At 42.1% G+C, this 20,626-nt stretch overlaps 1 protein-coding gene across 11 annotated transcripts in view; it reads left to right on the top strand.

Annotated features, from left to right (window-relative positions):
* Window positions 1-20,626, top strand: part of dmd (dystrophin) — a 2,003,576-nt gene that overhangs the window by 1,338,779 nt on the left and 644,171 nt on the right. The window lies entirely within an intron of this gene.

Here is a 20,626-nt window from a genome sequence, read left to right as displayed (position 1 = left end):
TGGTGAAGATTATTTCTGCAGTGCTGTTACGAAGGAGGTTTGAGAATTTCGAATACACTGGACAGTGTATGCATAAACCAGGAATGAGAACATAAATAATAATTTTAACCTGCCCGTAGAGACACTTCATTCTTCTGACCAGCTGCTGAATTTCTACAGCCCATACCACAGATAAAATTGGCAGCTTAATATCAGAGGTAGTGGAGGCTTGCAAATTAGTTCAAATGTTTTGTTTAGATACACAGAGATTATTGAGGATTGTTTTCACAACTGATATGGTCTTCCAGTTTATTATCTATTCAAATGTAGTGTTTCAAGATCTTCGCCCACCACCCTTACCCCAGAACATCCCCTGTATAAGTATTTTGACTTTAAAGCTTTTTATTCTTCTCTAGATGAAATGATGTGTAGGTTAGTTGGATTGGCCATGGGAAATACAAGGTTACAGGGATAGGGTATGGGTGGGATGCTGTTAGGAGTATTGGTGAGTGCTCAATAGGCTGAATGGCCTGCTTCCATTCTGTAGGGATTCTACGTAAATTATCTACATTATGGAAAGTCAGTCTTTGCAGCAAATAAATCTACTCGAGCAATGTAGCAATAAATATTTTTTTCATTCTGTCAGAGTTTTTTACCTAAACTTCCTAAAGTGATTACTTATGCAATTATTTTTCCAGCTGCATTCTGTATTTCAAGAGGATACCTATCTAATTTAACAACCTTTATTTCAGATGCTGAGAAAATGTGTCTCTCAGCTCATCTGCAATATACCTTTAACATGTTCATAATATCATTCCCCCAGCATATGACCTGGTTTTATAGTGATTACAAGGCTTCATCATGCTAGGGCCACATGTAGCATGGCATGCTGAGAGAAGCATAGAACAGCTCGTACAAGTACAGTACTACCCAGGAACAGCACAGCCTGTGATTATAATGTCTGTAACTGGGAGCCATAGTAAAAGTCCATTGAAGCTTTTAGTATTACGTCTAGTTCTTGTCAAGGAAGATGACATAATTCTCATTAGGTACAAATGTGAAGTTGGAAAAAATCCCATCACTGCGACAGATTATGAGGGCAAAATAAGTCAGAATGAACTACGGTGGCTGTTTATAAATAGCAGACGTTCAGATGTTGCATTATGGTGGCTTTGTGGTACTACGTTGCAATAGCTGCTTGTAAAAAAGCTCTTAAGATCTTGTTTGCAGACCTGTGGAAATGCCACTGAAGGGGAGATAGGAGACAGCCATGGACTTCAACACATATAGAAAAGTAACAGCGACAAAGCTTTGGGAGAAACAGATCTGAAGATTAAAATGTGTAAACTTTATAACTTTTTTTTTAAAAGGTGAAATTTTGGCCTCCTTCCCCCTTTAAAAGTGATATATGACAATCAAAAAAAGCCATTTTTAGGCGTAAAACAAAAATCAGTAACCAAAGACACGTTCAGTTTAAACAGCGTCCCTGTAAGTCCACTACCACTCCCCCCACCTCATTCCCATTGCAAAATTGACTTTACCTTTGAGCAGGGTTCAGTTGGTTCTGCTACTTTGTGTCCTCACTTCCATGCCAAAGCCTGTGACATCTTCACTCCATATTTAATGTGAACTCTGTCTGGCTGAGAACTGCTTCTGCATGCCTTTATTATTGAAGACAGTCATAGAGTCATAGACATGTACAGCATGGTAACAGACACTTCAGTCCAAAGCATTCATGCTGACCGTATCTCCTAATCTAATCTAGTCGCATTTGGCAGCACTTGGCTCATATTCCTCTACACCCTTCCTATTCATGTACCCATCCAGATGGTTTTTAAGTGCTGTAATTGTACCAGCCTCCTCCACTTCCTCTGGCAGCTCATTCCATACATGTACCCCCCTGTGTGTGAAAAAGGCTTCCCCTTAGGTCCCTTTTATGTCTTTCCCTTCTCACCCTAAAAGTATGTCCTCTAATCTGGACTCCCCCCATTCCAGGGAAAAGACCTTGTCTATTCACCTCTCCATGCCCTTCATGATTTTATAAACCTGTATAAGGTCATCCCTCAGCCACCAAAACTCCAGGGGAAACAGCCTCAGCCTATTCAGCCTCTATTTTAGCTCAAATCCTCCAACCCTGGCAGCACCCTTGTAAATCTTTTCTGAACCCTTTTAAGTTTCAAACATCCTTCTGATAGGAAGACCAGAATTGCAATATTCCAAAAGTGGCCTTACCAATGTCCTGTACAGCCACAACATGACCTCCCAACTCCCATCAGCAATACTCTGATCAATAAAGGAAAGTGTACCAAATACCTTCTTCAGTACCCTATCTAAGAACCTGCAGTCCAAGGTCTCTTTGTTCAGCAACACTCCCCAGGACCTTACCATTAAGTGTATAAGTCCTGCCCTGATTTTTTTTCCAAAATGCCCAAAGGCATCAACACTCAAAGGGACTACAATACTGAAAATGACATAACATAAAAGCAAAAGAAGGAAAGATAACAGGGTAGAACAGTGACCTAAGTCAGAGAAAGGAACCATCAAATCATTTACTTTATTTCAATTAAAGAAAACACCTTCAACAAGAAATAGAAATCAAACATTTAAGTATGGGTTAGATGTGATTGACATCTTCATTGAATTCCAGATATTTCAGCAATATTTGCAGCTTCAGTTTACAGATTATCCCAAAATCTTACCTGCAAAGAGAAGCTACATAGAAGAATGAAATCTGGCCTTTCTAAGGATGATGCAAATGAATGTTCCAGAAAGAAACAAAAGAACTTGAAGACAATCTTAAGGCATAGAATAGCGTTCAGAATGTCATCCAGCTAAAAACCCCAAGTGTATATTTAATCATGTTGTAGTAAAATGGGGATGCAGAGGGTATATGGGATTTCCCCAAAGAGCTTCTGAAGAGGCTACTTTAATTAGTAATCACCTTGGCAAAAACTAAAGCCTTCAGAAAATATCTTTTGGGCAGGACTGGTGCCTTGCTGAAAAATGGACGACAACCTGAAGGTGTAGTGGCAAGATGAAATCAGTTACTTGCTTTCGGTGCAGACAACGCTATTGCTATGGTCAGCAAAGTGCACCAAACCAGTAAGATCTGTCATACATGCAGTTGTTAGCAGTTAGGCAAAAGTTATTCAGTATATCTTCACACCTACAGAGCATAAGGTACCAAAGGACATTGGGCACATGTGCAGGAAATTTGGTTTCAACAGCCAAACCATATGCCAGAAAAATGTACAAGATGGTGCAACAGATCCCACTGGTTTTAAGACTTAATAATGTGCACAAACAGAAATATTCTGATGTGAGTCAATAAAATGAAACACAAAAATCAGAAGGTGACCAAGCTTTTCATAACTTCGACCTCACACTGCATGCTGATCAGAAGCTTTGTTGACCATCCACATCATAAGTCCCCAAATGGCAGGTCAACCCGACCGGAATGCCACAATCAATACAGGAGCTAATGCCAAGATACTACCAAGATATACATCCTAAAAGACGTGTACCCCATCACTGGTGCTCCAAAGTGCAACCTATGAGAGGCCATCTCACATCATTTCATGGATTGAAAATACAGTGCTGTGGCACATTCACAATGCACTGTGAATATGCAGCTTGGATTCCTGAAATCATCAATCTGGTAGATACCAATGGTCCAGCAGTGACAAAACTAACAGTATGCTCAATCTCAGTAAAGTAACCATTCATGAGGTTCAAGCCACACCCTCTGCGGGAGAACTGACCAAGTGTGACACACTGGAATCAACTAATGATCTCAACAGCTATATAGGCCAATTTGACATAATTAGTGATTTTAATGGTCATGTGACATTGCATCTCAAGAATGATGCAATTTCATTCATCAGTTCTCATAGAAAGTGCAGTGTGCACATTTAGGGCACACTTTGATCAATGTGATGGAGCTAAATTATAACATTTAATAGGTTGACTATCGCAAATATATCTTAAAGAAACTTAGCACCATAAGACTGTCCCTAGATCAAAGGTACTTTACCTTCTCACTTATAAATGCGGCCATATAAAATAATGATACTGGAAGAATTTAATCCTGAAACCAAGTTCTTTGTGAAACCCAATGTGAAACATGACTATGGGTTCATCTGTAGAAGACAAATTCTTAGAGTTCACGACATTTTGGTTGGGACTATTTTTGACTGTTGCTATTTGGGTTATTAGTATACCAAGACTTATTCCAGCAGTACACTGACAGGATTGTTGAACATATACCTGTATTTGTTTGCACAGCTTACTATATTGGAGCAATGATGTGGAGGTGTCGGTGTGTGACTGGGGTGGACAAAGTTAAAAGTCACACAACTTTTAACTATAACCAGGTTATAGTCCAACAGGTTTATTTGGAAGCACTAGCTTTCAGATCACTGGGTCAGACAAAGGCAGAGCATGCCTGCAACCTTAACCTACTGATGGCAGTGCAGCGACATGGATTGACAAGGTCTTATTGACCTTATTTTCCGATTTGCTTACTCTTCCCAATCAATGCAAGAATGAAGATGTTGAATGAGTGCTTGCTGCACAGGATAAGAAGGATCTCCGACATTATCTGGAATTTTTTAACTTCATCCCACCACATATTTTCAATTTTACAGTAAAAGAGATTTGCTCAAGAAGGACATCCCCTCTGTCCAGCAAGATGATCACTAATGCATTTAATTGTCTCAAGCAAGTTCTGGCAGCAAGATTGTGCCTGTGGAAATGCTCCAACTCCAGCAAATCCACAACCCCATTTTGGAAGAAGATGCATAGCAAAAAGAACTAGACACCAGACATTTGCAATACGTCAAACCCATTGCTGTTGATTCAATAGCCATGTCATCTGCACAAGTCAGTTAGTCCAATATTATGTGTGAGATATGAGCTGCAGTGCTTGGCATAATGTGGTATCACATCTACTTAGGAATTCTCCATCGAAACAGATCATGCGCAACTAGAAATGATCTGCTGTAAAAATGAGTGCACCTCCATGTTTATAGACCAACTTGTCAATGTGTAAGGCTATGACTTGACATCAGATGGAAGCAGAAAACCAGTTTGATTACAACTGATGCATTGAGAGGCCAAAACATGTTCCTATTGATCTCCACATTGATGCTCTAGATGACAAGATTGAAGATGTTTTCAAGATAGGTCTGTTGCACTTTGGATGAACAGTGACAACCAGCAAATGACAAAGATGAGAAACAAGAAAAGTTGCAAAAGACTGTTAGCTAAGGGTGGCCTAATCATACCAAGGACATTACTGAGAACATTCCGTAATTTTGGCAGGACAGAGATGAACCTGGGCTATCACAGCAAGTCATTTTCCAAGGCAAACAAAGTAATTTTTAAAGCAGTATGCCAAGCTATTGTGACCATGTTTCACCAAGGATACATGGACATTGAATGCGCAAGACAGTTAGCATGTCAAACTGTGAGGCCAGAGCACATCAGGGTTAGAAACAATGGTCATTTATTAAAAATTCCCAAATCCCAGATATCACATCACTAAAGACAGTTGAGAGAGTAATGCTCACTGCTTTGGACATACAATTTACTTTACTGTATTAGGGTATACAGTGTGATGTAATTAAAAAGACAGGTGAGACTAAGCTTTCAGCTGGGCGAAAGTGAGGACTGCAGATGCTGGAGATTAGAGCCTGATAAAGGCCTCCTGCCTGAAACATCAATTTTCCTGCTCCTCAGATGCTGCCTGACTAGCTGTACATTTCTAGCACCACTCTAATCTAAGATTTCAGTTGGACTACTCAACTGTTTGGGTTAAGAAATCACAGTTAAAAGAGCCTAAAACTTGAATATTTAACAAAACTGGAATTTGGAAAGCACCTGTGATGGAGAGAGCATGGATGAAAAATCATTGAGCAATGTCAACAGGATAAGTGATGAAAGGTAGGAGAGTTTATAGGAACTAATGGTATAAAATGAGAGTCATTAAACTCTGTTCAGATGAGCAGTAAAGATATTGCTGAGGATGTAACAATTGAAGTTCACAGGCTGAGGAAATTTGAGGGTTATTTTGCAATGTTGCTGTTTAATGATGGACTTATATTTGGGACAAGGCTTATTTGTTTATAAGAATTAGAACTTAAACATTTTAACAATAATGATTCTTGCACGTTTTTACATCTGCCGTCACTAATTTTGAAAATTATCATTACTTTACACATAAGAGGAACTGTTTTACCTTGTTCATTCTTGCCTAACAAACAGAGGAGAAGTGTGTGACATCAGTGTATCATTCAACCATTTCTTAATCAATCAACATAAATAAAGGTGCAGGCATTCAAGGGTAATAATCTCAGCATTGTTACCAATGACTGGATGAGTTAGGAATGAACAGATCAGACATATTGGTAGCTGGAAGTTCTTCCACCACTCAATAGTGGGAAAAATTCTTGAAAAACTTTACAGATGTTGTTGTTGAGAGGTTTATTAGATTTATGGAGCAGAATTAAAATATTGTTGTATTGTTTGCATGAAAATAAGTATAGGAAGGAGGAAAATCAGTCTAAACAATGAGGTATGAAGGGTGAGTGGAAAAACATGCTGTTGGGAAAGAGATTATGCCAAGAATCATGAGGGCAATTATAAGAAAAGATATTAAAGCAAGCAAAGCCGTTGTATGTGTGAATCAATCACAATTGCAATCTTCAAAGTTTAAGAAATGAAATCAAGATTATAGATATACTAATTAGAATGGAAGAAAATCATTCTGTAATCTTGATTAAAATCTGGGGATAGCTGCAGTGAGATTATTCTTGGCTATAACATTTTCAAGGTAAGTGAGAGAAAAACACAAGGGAGAAACAATGATCTTTTTTACAAAGGATATTAGTCGTGTAAAGGGGAGTTTTCTTCAAGGTGAATTTGAGGCAGATTCTGATCTGTTTGATTTAAGACAGAAGGAGTGACCTGTTAAGATATTAAAGGAATATTTATAGATCCCCAAACAGCAGGAAAACAATCAGGAAGGAAAATTGTGGACATTGTTGAAAGTTGGTAAGACAGTTGTGTTCGTAGGGACCTAAGCTATCCTAGTGTACGGCTCAGCTAAGGTATAAGTTTCTGGTTAGTTTAGGAGAATAGTTGTTTGGATACATCCACAACTAGGTCGTAAAAATACCAATGCTAAATCTAAATGGGATGAATGTATGAGGGTGCTAGGGAATAGATTAAATAACGAATTTCCTTGAAGCATTCTATCTTACACTTGTTCTCCATTGAAATGGAACATTTAAATAAGTTTCCTTTAATTGATCTGTTAGTTCAGAGGGTTGTCCATTTTAGACTACTGCAAGCCTACCTTCACAGTGCAGTATATGCATTTGAATTTTTTTTGGTTCCATGTGCTCTAGGTTTGGCTTTACTGGCAATCTCCTCAATATTTTCTCATTTTGCAAGTTTAAGGCTGAAATAGGGCACATCAAAACCATTCTACAAGATAATGGCTACCCTGATCAGATCATTTCTTGCTGTATATTGTGTTAACACATAACCAGGCCGAAGGTCTCCACTTAGGATCCTGAAGAAGGGCTTATGCCCGAAACGTCGATTCTCCTGTTCCCTGGATGCTGCCTGACCTGCTGCGCTTTTCCAGCAACACATTTTCAGCTCTGATCTCCAGCATCTGCAGACCTCACTTTCTCCTCCTGAAAAATTACCCAGTCTACCACAGAAAACCATGGAAGGATAATGTGTCGCAAATATTTAAGCAACACCTGAAGCTCACTGTTTAATCACGGTAATGTGAAGTAGCAATATAAGTCATATGCATTATGAACCGGATGCTGTCATTCAGATCAAAAAGCAATTCTGTCTATCTCACAATTGAGTAATGCGGTATACGAGTTTCTGTTGTGATGGACCAGACCAACCCCGCCTCCCCCCAAATCTATTAAGAAGATAGCCTTAACCCTCGCTTTTTCTTAGTGTAAAGGCAAGAGTGCCAAGCATTGCAGTCTGGATGCAATTCGATTGATCAAACTACTCAATGTTAAGCTCCACAGCTCCGCCCGTTCTTTTTCCTTTCCTTTCCCTCTTTTTTTTTCAAAGTCCCAACTTGAACTTACTGGAGAGGAATGGAGGAGACTGGAGGTCATGGTGAGGCCTGGAGATGGTCTCCAGACATGCAGCAGTGAGCCCAGGTGAGGCCTGAAGGCATGTCAGTGGGAAACAAGGGTCCAGGTGAGACCCAAAGGCGGGTCTGTGGGAATGGTGAGGCCAGGAGAGGCCCTGTGTCGGGTCTGTGGGAACAAAGAGCCCAGGAGAGGCCCAGTGGCAGGTCTGGGAAAGGTGAGCCCAGGAGAGGCCCAATGCCGGGTCTGTGGGAACAGTGAGCCCAGGAGAGGTGCAATGGCGGGTCTGTGGGAATGGTGAGCCCAGGAGAGGCCCAATGGCGGGTCTGTGGGAACAAAGAGCCCAGGAGAGGTGCAATGGCGGGTCTGTGGGAACGGTGAGCCCAGGAGAGGCGCAATGGCAGATCTGTGGGAACAAAGAACCCAGGAGAGATGCAATGGCAGGTTTGTGGGAACAAAGAACCCAGGAGAGGTGCAATGGCAGGTTTGTGGGAACGGTGAGCCCAGAAGAGGCACAATGGCGGGTCTGTGGGAACAGTGAGCCCAGGAGAGGCCCAATGGCGGGTCTGTGGGAACAAAGAGCCCAGAAGAGGCCCGATGGTGAGTCTGTGGGAACAGAGAGCCCAGGAGAGGTGCAATGGCAAGTCTGTGGGAACGGTGACCCCAGGAGAGGCCAGAGGTGGTCTGTGTAGTGGAGAGACCAGGCAGGTCACAGAGGTGAGCTGAAAAATGTGTTGCTGGAAAAGTGCAGCAGTTCAGGCAGCATCCAAGGAGCAGGAGAATCGACGTTTCGGGCATAAGCCCTTCTTCAGAGGCGAGTCTCAGGTCAGGCCAGCATGGGAATGGAGAGTTTAATGAGTCCCGGAGATGGGTCCATAGGAATGGAGAGTCCATGCACATCCTGGAGATGGGTCATTGGGAGCGGAGAATCCACGCGAGTCCCGGAGATGAGTCCATGGGAGCAGAGAGTTCAACAAGTCCAAAAGATGAGTCCATGGGAGCGGAGAGTTCACACGAGTCCCGGAGATGGGTCAATGGGAGCGGAGGGTTCACGCGAGTCCAGGAGATGGGTCATTGGGAGCGGAGAGTTCACACGAATCCTGGAGATGGGTCCATGGGAGCGGAGAGTTCATGCGAGTCCTGAAGATGGGTCAATGGGAGTGGAGTGTTCATGCGAATCCAGGAGATGGGTCCATGGGAGCGAAGAGTTCACATGAGTCCTTGAGATGGGTCCATGGGAGCAGAGAGTTCATGCGAATCCAGGAGATGGGTCCATGGGAGTGGAGAGTTCATGAGAGTCTCGGAGATGGGTCCATGGGAGTGGAGATTTCATGCGAATCCTGGAGATGGGTCCATGGGAGCGGAGAGTTCATGAGAGTCTCGGAGATGGGTCCATGGGAGTGGAGATTTCATGCGAATCCTGGAAATGGGTCCATGGGAGCGGAGAGTTCAGCAAGTCCTAAAGATGAGTCCATGGGAGCGGAGAGTTCACGCGAGTCCAGGAGATGGGTCAATGAGAGCGGAGAGTTCACACGAGTCCTGGAGATGGGTCCATGGGAGCGGAGAGTTCATGCGAGTCCCGGAGATGGGTCAATGGGAGCGGAGAGTTCATGCGAGTCTCGGAGATGGGTCCATGGGAGCGGAGAGTTCCCGCGAGTCCAGGAGATGGGTCAATGGGAGCGGAGAGTTCACGCGAGTCCCGGAGATGGGTCAATGGGAGCGGAGAGTTCATGCGAGTCTCGGAGATGGGTCCATTGGAGCGGAGAGTTCATGCGAGTCCAGAAGATGGGTCCATAGGAGCGGAGAGTTCATGCGAGTCCAGAAGATGGGTCCATGGGAGCGGAGAGTTCATGCGAGTCCCGGAGATGGGTCCATGGGAGCGGAGAGTTCATGCGAGTCCCGGAGATGGGTCCATGGGAGCGGAGAGTTCATGCGAGTCCAGAAGATGGGTCCATGGGAGCGGAGAGTTTCTGCGAGTCCTGGAGATGGGTCCATGGGAGCAGAGAGTTTCCGCGAGTCCCGGAGATGGGTCAATGGGAACGGAGAGTTCATGCGAGTCCCAGAGATGGGTCCATGGGAGCGGAGAGTTCATGCGAGTCCCAGAGATGGGTCAATGGGAACAGAGAGTTCATGCGAGTCCCGGATATGGTTCCATGGGAGTGGAGAGTTCATGCGAGTCCCAGAGATGGGTCCATGGGAGCAGAGAGTTCATGCGAGTCCCGGAGATGGTTCCATGGGAGTGGAGAGTTCATGCGAGTCCCGGAGATGGGTCAATGGGAGCAGAGAGTTCATGCGAGTCCTGGAGATGGTTCCATGGGAGCGGAGAGTTCATGCGAGTCCCGGAGATGGGTCAATGGGAGCAGAGAGTTCACGCGAGTCCCGGAGATGGGTCAATGGGAGCGGGGAGTTCATGCGAGTCTCGGAGATGGGTCCATGGGAGCAGGGAGTTCATGCGAGTCCCAGAGATGGGTCAATGGGAGCAGAGAGTTCCCGCGAGTCCTGGAGATGGGTCCATGGGAGCGGAGAGTTCACGCGAGTCCTGGAGATGGGTCCATGGGAGCGGAGAGTTCATGCGAGTCCCAGAGATGGGTCCATGGGAGCAGAGAGATCCCGCGAGTTCCGGAGACTGGGTCCATGGGAACAGAGAGTCCATGCGAGTCCAGAAAATGGGTCCATGGGAGCGGAGAGTTCATGCGGGTCCAGGAGATGGGTCATTGGGAGCAGAGGGTTCACGAGAGTCTCGGAGATGGGTCCATGGGAGCAGAGAGTTCATGCGAGTCCCGGAGATGGGTCCATGGGAGCGGAGAGTTCCTGTGAGTCCCGGAGATGGGTCCATGGGAGCAGAGGGTTCACGAGAGTCTCGGAGATGGGTCCATGGGAGCGGAGAGTTCATGCGAGTCCCGGAGATGGGTCAATGGGAGCGGAGAGTTCACGAGATTCTCGGAGATGGGTCCATGGGAACAGAGAGTCCATGCGATTACTGGAGATGGGTCCATGGGAGCAGAGAGTTCACGCGGTTCCTGGAGATGGGATTCCAATTCTAAGTATTATTGTAATTATTTTTATACTACAGTAAAAACACAGACAAAATAAAAAGAATTGGCTTAACTATAAATCTATTGCAATGGTTAATAAAGTAATCGATGTATTAACTACACTAATTAACTGTTCCAAGCTAGTGACATCCAATAAACACACCCTTGGCAAAGACAAATTCAGTAAAATAGATTGCCTCCTATGCAATTCCTGCAGCCCAAGTGGAAAAACCTCGAGAGAAAACTCTGTGTGTGTGTGTGTTTGTCTGTGTGTGTGTGTGTGTGTGTGTGTGTCTGTGTATGAGAGGGAGAGTCACAGGAAGAGATGTGCCGCAGCTTCAAGACCCCAGCAACTGCTACTAAAACGTGACCCCCCCCCCCCCCCCCCCCTTCCCCGGCTCTGGGAGAGCTTGACCCCACACATTCAGGCTACTCCTATTTTTCCAACTTTTAAAAAAATCCAAGGCCACACAGGCTGTTTACTTTATCGAATTCAATAAACTGCTCACACCATTGTCTTAGAACTTCTCGTCAATAAAAAAAGGACAAAATACACTGTATGTAGCCATCCTATTTTCACAGAGTGCTGCTGTGATTTGTGTCAACCAGTATCCTATTCTTTTCCCCCAGTTGTCTAACACTTGCAGTTTCTCCTTTTCAGATGTTTCGCCCCCATTTTAAGTGATCTGATATGTATAAAGTGAAGCAACCAATAAATGAATTGGTCCCAGTTCAAAAACCTTTCATGTGGTTTCTTCCAAAGAGAATCCAAAGTTCCCAATTTGCATGCCAGTGGAGACAGTCTTTGATTTTGCAGCCGTAGGATCTACAGCCTTTTATTGTGTAGTGTTCTTGAGGCTATGCATTCACTGCATTACACCCTCCCATTCTTCTGTCTCTCCACCCTTCCTCCTGCCATTGCCTGAGCTTCGATTGCCCAAGTTATAATACCTTGCACACTTCCGCATGTCTCTTGACCCTATCAGGTACCCTTTCCTTCTCTGTCAGTCTTTCGCTTACACTGCCAACTTAATTCCCATCACTCTCCACTTCCCCACTGCCATCAACACAACCAGTTGGTCCCATTTCTAATAAGTCTGAAATGTATGCCAAAAGGTGATGTGATCCAGGCAGTTGCTTCTCTGCACAGCATCTGACGATGCAACATCAGGAGAGAAGAAATAGGCTGGGAAAGAGGAAAGGAGAAAGTGAGGACTGCAGATGCCGGAGATCAGAGCTTAAAAATGTGTTGCTGGAAAAGCGCAGCAGGCCAGGCAGCATCATAAGAACAGGAGAATCGCCTTTTCCGGCATAAGCCCTTCTTCAGAATAGAAGGGCTTATGCCCGAAACGTCAATTCTCCTGTTCCTTTGATGCTGCCTGACTTGCTGCGCTTATCCAGCAACACATTTTTAAGCTGGGAAAGAGGAAAGTGGAGTGAATTGGGAATGTAGGAGGAATTCAATGCGTCAAAATCAATCTGGCTGTTAGCAACAGCACTAGAGAGGTGTCTGCTATATTTGAGGAAATGCTGAGCAATCTGGAGAGTTAATACCTCTACACAACAACAGCAAATATTGCACCTCATTCAAGAGAATTAGAATGTAAATTGTCACTCAATCAATCTCTTGTCTCATCACCCAAATGGATCTTATTCCCAAATCAGCATCTCTGCCCAAAAGCAGTTCCACTATTTAAAATTGCCTGGTTTATTTTGCACCTTTTCAAAATTGAATATCCTCCAGTTCTCCAGTGCCGCTCCCTGTGCTGATAGAATGCCTTAATTGTATTTTGAATCTCATTCCTTCTTTGCTCATCAACTTTAGATCCCTGGCATTTGTCCAATATGTAAATTTACGTAGAGCACCTTGAGCTTCTTTCTGTCCGACAATAAGCACAGACTAAGGATCCTGACTTTCTAATAGACAAACCTCCCAACAGCGTGATGACTGCACGTTGAATCTCACGCAACATCTTTGGATGAGAGTTGAGATGATAAGCCCATTTTCCTTTTTGCATTTCAGTCAAGAAATTAAACCAGTACTAATTTAAGGAGGGAATTTTTAGACCGGTTAGTTGCTAGCATTCGAAAAATAAACATTTAAATACACAGCACAGTAATCTAACATTCGCAATGAAATTCAGTGGATTACTGTGCATTAATTGATTCTTAGATATTGTGAAATTACTGCATATCATTATCATCTAGTATTCACTAAGCTCAAACTGTTGACAGCATGACCAATTGTGTGTAAAATAACCACATGCATAAATGCAGTTTGAAATGTATTAACCTGTCATCTTTGCACCTTCGGAGTTTACAATAAAGTATGTCAATATGCTGAACTTTTTCTCTCTATTTCTGAATTGGCAATGACTTTTTTTTGCTGAGTGGATTGTCAGAAAAAGTGCTTTGATAGTTGGTAGCATCTCCCGATTGGTGAGTTCTTCAGGGGCTGCCATACTCATTTGTTTTCTTGTACACAGCCTCAGGCACTTCTGAAAATTTGAAAAATGCAATTCACTAAACCTACTGTGTTAGCTGGATTGTGCACAATCAGAGTGGACAATTTAATGAACTTCATCTCAGTGCAGTTTAAGACAATTGGTCCCTGAGTAATTCAACAAACTCCTGCATAGAATAAACAGAAATATAATAGTTCATGCCTATTTCCCTGGAACAATAGAGCAGCTAATATCTAGTTGTGAATGAAGATTGAAGGAATGGATGGAAATGCTGGAAACACAGGAGTGAAACAGTTAATGCTTTAGTTTGTTGACTTATCGTCAGAACTGGATAAAGTCAGAGATGCAACAGATTTTAAGTCAGTACAAAGGCAGAGAATGGGAGGATTAGGGAAAAACAAAAGCGAAGGTCTGTGAGAAGACAGAAGCATGGAAAGTTAAGGCCCAGATTTTTTCTCCATCAGGTACAAAAATAGCATAACTATCCAGAAAAACGCAAGCCCCACAGTAAGTATGTTTTGTGCAAACACATTGTACAGAGGAAGCTGGCCTTCAAATCATCAGTGACCCCAATCCTTTTTGGCAGCCAAGATGCGTAAAACACTAAATGTGCAGATTAGATATGGTAAGGAGAAATTTACTAAGAGTAGGCCTAAACTTTGTCAATCTGTGGATAGCCAGGGTAGCCTTTTGTAAACCTATCTTGAGTTAAGGTATCTTAATGCATCTAGTCCTAGTATACATATGAAGAGGTTAATGCCCTTTAGTGGATATCGGGTGTTCTTTGGGAGAGATTGATTCCTTCTGGATTGTTAAAAGTAGGCATAACGTAATAACTTAAATTCATTATAGTCAAACTCATTGGAACTGTCAACTCACCTGTCAAAAGGAAGGATTATTCTGGTGTAAGAGGTACCTTTGAACCAGAAGGTCTGGGTTCAAGTCCTACCTGCAATGAAAGTGTGTCATAACATGTCAGAACAGCTTGGTTTTAGAAAAGTACTTCCTTCCTGTTAAGAGAACCTGTCAAGCAGCTGTCCAAAGTGTCAAAGTATTTGAACATCTTGCCCTTTAAATATTTTTTTTAAATGTCAGGAGTGTTTGACAAAATGTTGATTGCTAGTTCATGCTGTCCATTAGCATATGCCTGAGGGTATTTGCTATTGGATTGCAGCTGTATTCAAACGTTCAATATCTCGGAGGTGTAGAAGGCATTAGGACCGCAGAGGATGGGTAGAATGTCATGGGTTGTCATGGATGTAATGAGGGGTATGGGGTTGGGCGGAAGGGTGTAAATTGGCTGAGAAGGTATGAGGAAGCAGGCATTGGCATGATTAGTGCTCAAGGGAATGGGTCTGAGGAGTGAGCACAGGAGGAGTTTTTGTTGTTTCCAATAAACATTGATACAATGCTGGTGGACTAAACCAGGTCTTCCATCCGGCTGACTTCCATACCCAGCAGGGTTTACTTTCATATTGGAATTGCTCGGCCTCTCTCCCAGAGAACCCAGAAACCCCACAATGAATAGGCCACTCTTTCCCAGATTGTTTTAGATTGCTGCTGGTCAGGAGTGGGACCAAAAACAATATGGGAAATGGAATGGTCGTTAGTCAACGTGGTAGAAAGTAGCTATAAAGGAAAATCTATAGCGAGCAATAATCTGGAAGTTACCTCAGTAAAAGAGTTATAACCTTATAACATCACATCCTGACCCCAGCATGCTTGCATGAAGTAAAACCCCTGGAAGCCTGTGTCAATGGCATATTCCTGTCATTGCCTGAAAGATAGGCCAAGACTTTGGATGTCATTCATGTTATTGTGTCTTTGAAAAGGAACTTTAAAGCTCTAAAATAAAACCAAGTACTGTGTCTGCTGGAGATGTAGAAGAAAAAAAGTTCCAGAAAAGCTCAGCAGGTCTGGGAGAGTCTGAGGAGAGAAAATTGGAGTTAATGTTCTGAAGAAGTCATTTTGATTTTGAAACATGACCCCTGTTTCTCTCCCCACAGGTGCTGTCAGACCTGCTGAGTTTTTCCAGCACTTTCTTTAGTTACTTTTAAAGTTTATGAACTTGGAAAGGAATTCTGCAACTCTTACTTTATACTAGCTGAATCTGCCTGAGCCTGAACTTCAAAGGACAATAACTTTTTGGACTTCAGCAATCGCGTGAGTTAATATCTCTCCTTTTGGTTTCAGTATTCATAGCCAGATGCTGTAAGACGAACTTGACATAGATTTTCATTCTGTAGTGACTGGCCAGGTCACTTACTCTCTGTGATTGTAACAGGAACATTTCTTTAACAATTTGTTTAATGCTTTATTTCCAGGCACAGACAAAGTGTTATACTGTTGGTGATTTATACTGTGACTCTTATTTAGTCTGGCCAAAAGAAATCCAATTTTATATGACTTCTTTGTTTAAGAAACCACTTCAGTCAGTCTTATTTAAACTTTCTTCAGTCCATTTCTACCAGTTGGGAGTCCTTTGAGCAGGTCCCTACCTTCCAAATTCAGCTTGACTAAACTGTGGTAATATTCTATCAAATTAGTTCATGTCTAATCTGAAGCAATCCATTCTCGTTAATTTTCAAGGTCTGTTAACACACTTCAAACACAGATGTTTCATCATTGTACACTGTGACTTTGTTTAACTTGACAGCACTGTCTGGATAAACACAATTGCGACAGAATGCGACAGTTCAACACATCAATAAACAATTGCTTCCTCATTCTAAGGTTGTAATGGATCCCCAAGTCTTTTCCCTGGGGTCGGGGAGTCCAGAACTAGAGGGCAGAGGTTTAGGGTGAGAGGGGAAAGATATAAAACGGACCTAAGGGGCAACTTTTTCACGCAGAGGGTGGTGCGTGTATGGAATGAGCTGCCAGAGGAAGTGGTGGAGGCTGGTACAATTGCAATATTTAAAAGGTTTTTGGATAGATATATGAATAGGAAGGGTTTGGAGGGATATGGGCCAGGTGCTGGCAGATGGGACTAGATTGGGTTGGGATATCTGGTCGGCATGGACGGGTTGGACCGAAGGGTCTGTTTCCATGCTGTACATCTCTATGACTCTATCTAGCTGATATCAGTCTGTCAAAACATAAGTTGAGAGTCAGTGTACATTTTTTTTTAAAGTAGATCCATTACAATCTTAGAATGAGGAAGTAATTGTTATTGCTGTACAATAGGTTTATTGCTGTACAATAAGCCTAGGTGTCTCATTGGCTGAAATGGAATTCACCTGAGATGGGTATGAAACACTTTTGTTTTAGTGTCAATTGGGACATTGACACACCAACATTTCCACAATACCAAGTCAGGTAAAGGGAAGAGATTCAAAATGGTAGAGACTGTGCCATTGTAATGTAATAGTAGTTCCAGAGTTTTAAATATGATATCCCACTTTTGTTCTTTCTACAACCATTTGAAACATACTTTAACCTAATTTCTACAATGATGATCCATCATAATTTTAAGGTATCCTTTATTTAGTTCTATGCAGTTCGGGTATGAAGATGCACAACCATAAGTTGGCTTCAGTCCTTCAGAACAAACTGAAGATGCAAAATGCATTGATCCATTACAAACCTGTTTATACTTGCTGCTGGAAGTCTAGAATCCCATTGCAGACCAGATTAAGTTTGTCCTCTGTATTCAAATAATGCCATTTCAAGTAAAAGCAAAAATAAATGAAAGACCGTGTCTACCAAAACTAGATAATTTGCAGGAACATTAAAAGAAATTGCTTTTGCTAGCCAATTACAATAGCGCTTGAGTTCTGACTTTCTGCTACAACTGATACAATTTTTTCCAGTTACCAGAGACGTGGGTCATACTGACTTGAATTTAGTTAGAGAGAATAAACTGTTAATACAAAGTGCTTGCAAAAGGCCAGCCTTACATACAAGGGAATCTTGGAGGACAGATTCTGGAGACTATTCATTGTCAAAATTACTGAGAAAGATGGTAATGACATAGAATACAAAAATAGGAGGAGGCCATTTAGTCTGTCAAGCAATTATAGATTAGATTCCCTGCAGTGTGGAAACAGACCCTTTGGCCCAAACAGTCACACTGACCCTCCGAAGAGTAACCCACACAGATCCATTTCCCTCTGACTAATGCACCTTGCACTATGGGCAATTTAGCATGGCCAATTCACCTAACCTACACATCTTTGGACTGTGGGAGGAAACCCATGCAGACATAGGGAGAATGTGCAAACTCCACGCAGACAGTTGCCCGAGGCTGGAATCGAACCTGGGACCCTGGTGCTGTGAGGCAGCAGTGCTAACACTGAGCCACCGTGCCACCCTAAATTATCTACCCCAGTGCTAATCTCCCATGTTATCTCTATATCCCTTGATGTTATTCATCAACAAAATTCTATCAGTTTCTGTGTTGAACAGTGATTGAGCTTCCATTACACGCTGAATAAAGAAATTTTTCCTCATCTAAGTCTTTAGTGTTCTACCACTGAGATTATGTTCCCCTGGTTGTAGACTCACGCGCCAGAGAGGCATCTTATTTATGTCCATCCTGTCACACACTTTAAGAATTTTGGAAGTTTCAATTAAGTCAGCCTTTACACTTCAAATCTGTCGTGAATACAAACCCATTCTCCTCGATCTCTTGTATAACAGGAATTAATTGATTGCATTTCTTCTATAGCAAGTATATCCTTTGATAAGGGGAGATGTCTGGACACAGTATTCCAGGTGAAAAGTCACCAACACTGTATACAACTGCAACAAAATCTCTTTATTCCCCTTGTGATGAAGATCAACATACCATTTGTCATGCTAATTACTTGCTGAACCAACATGCAAGTAATTAGTGTCTCATGAACAAGGATGCATAGAATACAGGGTACTCGTATTTCAGAACTTTTCACCATTTAATGAATGTTCTGCCTTTCTGTTTTTTCCTATCCAAATTAATTACTTTACACTTATTCACATTATATTCCATAGCCCTTTCTCCTAAGCTATTTTTTGTGTTTTTTAAGCTACATCCTCCTTGTGTCATGTCTTCCTTGGTGTCATCAGCAAATTTGAAAACGTTACTATTAGTCCTCACATTCAAATCATCTCTATAGATTATGAACAGCTTTGGACCTAGCACTTATCCTTATGGAACTTGTCCTTTCTGTCTGTTAATTTATCCTCAATCCATTCTAATATTGTAATAGCCACAAACACCACCACCATTTCCATGTATTCTAGTGTTATTTATTAATTTCCTATTTGGACCTTATCAAAAGCTTTCTGAAAATCCAAATGCACAGACTCACTGGTTCTCCTTTATTAATGTTGCAAGTAATATCCTCAAAAAGCAGTACTCAAACATGATTTCCCTTTCATAAATCCATGTTGACTTTGTGCAATTTTACCATTCTTTCTAAAATGTCCAGTTATCATATCCTTTGAATTGATTCTAACATTTTCCCTGTGACTGACATCAACCTTAATTGGTTTGTAGTTCTCCACTGTCCTTTTTCTCCTCTCCCTGCCCCCACATCTCCTGTTCCCTCCATCTACATTGTAAATATATACATACTAGGAGAAATAAGCCATTGATTTTTGTTTCTTTCATCCCCCACACAAGGGCTGTGCATTTATGCTTTGATTATTAAATATGCTGCAGACTCTGACAACAAATAGCAATTAGTTAATGGCTTGCAGAACTTGCTGTTGCTGTTAATTCTGCACACCACCACTCACTTCCCCAAGGTCACAAGACTTTTCAGAGTAATGGATGGATAAAAGTTGTGGCTATCCTCTGCCCTTTCCTTTTGTCATTTTTGATACTTTTTCAAAAAATGATTTTACGACACTAAATATGCAAAAGATTGTTTTGCACGTATGATTAGTTATTTAATTGCCCTTAATGTAAAGAACTCTATATTGTGATTTGTAGATGTGAAACAGGAAGGGATATTAGACTTGAAAATAAATATTGTAACTTAAGCACAAATATTCATGGCTTCCTGGAGTGATAGACTGGTGAATAGACTAGCAATGTCCTTGATTCCTAGTTGAGAAACTGGACAGGGGTCTATTGCATACCTCAAACCTTCATTCACTGGCCAGTATACATACTGAAATTCCTATAGAGTCATGTGCGGTAAGGTTAGCATTATTGGTAAACTCATAAATAGGAATGAAGCAATTTATCAGTGAGTGGGTTTGAGGATGCAATTGGATACATCAGAGTTGTCCTGTAGGATAACGGCTACTGTGATCAGATAATTTCTCACTGTATATCATGCAAAATCAATCAAGGGCCTGAGGCCATCATTTTAATTTAGGGAAATGCCCAGTCAACCTCAGACTACCATGGAAAGGTAAAGTATCTCAAATATTTAGCAATAGATGTAGCTAGGTGTTTTACACTGCTACTACCTGTGTGGGTTCTCACCATGAACAGAATGCTGCTGGACAAGTAAAAACAAACTGCATCTTTCACACAAATGAGCCATGTGGTATATGAATTTCAGTGCCAGTGTGTTGCTAGGTTATGTTGCTTATACATCCCAAAGATTGGTGCATCTATATAAACAACATAGCCATTCACAACAAGCATGATAGTCACCACATTCAATCAGTTTGAGATTGCAATGTTTACAGCAGTGTCCAACATTAGATGTGTGATCATGCTTCTCCTTTCACAAGGTTATATTGTTCTTGGATTTTTTTCAGAGGGGTCGTAAAGACAGGGCTTCCATTTTATCTGCATTTACCTATTTGAAGAAGCATTTAAGTTTATTTTAAAAACTTGCACAATGAAAGGGGAGTACCCAGTTCTCCCAGCTCAGCCTTACTCTGGTTTGGTTTGGCTTACTATTAGCAAGCAGTCAGTTTTTTGAGGTTGCTGGTCAAAGAAACAGTTACATAGAAGAGGGTTTTCTATGCTGAATTTCTCGGCCGTCTCTCTCTCTCTCTCTCTCTCTCTTTCTCCTGTAAAACCCTGTGTTTGATTTTGCCAAGGGGTGTTTATGGGGATTGTTGCAGAAATTTG

This window comes from Chiloscyllium plagiosum, unplaced genomic scaffold (genome assembly GCF_037043375.1).
Source record: "Chiloscyllium plagiosum isolate Xiang-an unplaced genomic scaffold, Cpla_swu_hap1 HiC_scaffold_12, whole genome shotgun sequence".
Classification (NCBI taxonomy): domain Eukaryota; kingdom Metazoa; phylum Chordata; class Chondrichthyes; order Orectolobiformes; family Hemiscylliidae; genus Chiloscyllium; species Chiloscyllium plagiosum.
The sequence above is the reverse complement of the archived record's forward strand: the minus strand, read 5'-3'. Positions and strand labels throughout refer to the sequence as shown.